Here is a 1,298-nt window from a genome sequence, read left to right on the forward strand (position 1 = left end):
AGCAGGAACTGTCCAATTCATAATTTTTATTATAAATTTTTAATTTTTTTTTTACTTTAAAGAAAATTTACAATAAAATGTTTAGGCTTGCTGGGAATAAATAGGGTCGGTCGGGAAACCGTAACCACATCTATGTTTTGTTTTGGCCTACTTAGGGCGAGTGTAATTGTCTGCTTCTCCATACCGACAGACCAGCAAAGGCACGCCTATACAGCGAGCTAGCAAATGGATCCCGATCTGTTAGTTGCCCTAAACTGAGATATAAGGATACAGGTCTGCAAAGGTGCTCTGAGGTGTGGTATTGGCCTTGATCAGTGGAGGAATGTTGTAGACAACAGACAGGAGTGGAGAGGACTTGTGCATACAACTTGTGAATGCTTCAACATAAAGAGACTCAAACAGTATGAACGAAAAAAGTGAACGAAGACTACAGAATTTGAACAAAAGATGATCTATGAACTTTATACCGATAGATATTTGTACTAAATTTATTATTATGTGTAATGCCCGTTTCGGGCTCTCTCGAGGCGTATATATCTGCTTCTAAATCAGTCACACTGCCAATCGCCTAGTTTATTGCTATTGTAACGCTTGCCCCTGTGGCTGTGGGGTCCCACAGGGGCGACACGTCGGGTCGTGCACCTCGACTGCCAGGCACGTTCCGTTATGACCAACCAACGACAAACAGAGCAGCAACACGGATATAAGCGGTACTTGGCTATATATGTACAATAGCCTCTTTACTTGACGCCAGCAATCACAATACAACAGTAGAAACATTGCCCGGACAGCACACGTACAACTTCTGCTATTTACAAGACCAGTAAGTTTATCTGAACCATCTCTATATAAAATATTTTCCTGTCTCTCCAATAACCACGCATGTAATCACGCGTTACAGCAGGTACACTGTGAGTGTGCCCTTTTCTACTGGTCATTCTACTAGTTTCTACTACTTTTCTACTGGTCATTTCTACGGGATAATTCGGCTATGCATGGGTATGTGTGCGAGAGTCGTGGAACGACTTTAAAGCGAGCATGCAATAAAATCAACTTGATATTTATAGTCTGTCTCCGTTTCATATCTGGTAGGGAGGAGTAATGGGTAATTATCGGAGAATGACATTGACAGCTGAAGTAACAAATGACAATTAAGTTACGCTCGTAGGGTCTATGTCCCCCAGGGTACTATCGGAGGGTACCCTAGGTACGGTTTGATATATCGGAACGTACCCTGGTAACTATCTGATATGGTTAGGGTTAGGGTTAGGGAGTAGGCGTAGGCGACTCCCTAGACT

The sequence above is a fragment of the Priapulus caudatus genome, unplaced genomic scaffold, assembly GCF_000485595.1.
Source record: "Priapulus caudatus unplaced genomic scaffold, Priapulus_caudatus-5.0.1 Scaffold1198, whole genome shotgun sequence".
Taxonomy (NCBI): Eukaryota; Metazoa; Priapulida; class Priapulimorpha; order Priapulimorphida; family Priapulidae; genus Priapulus; species Priapulus caudatus.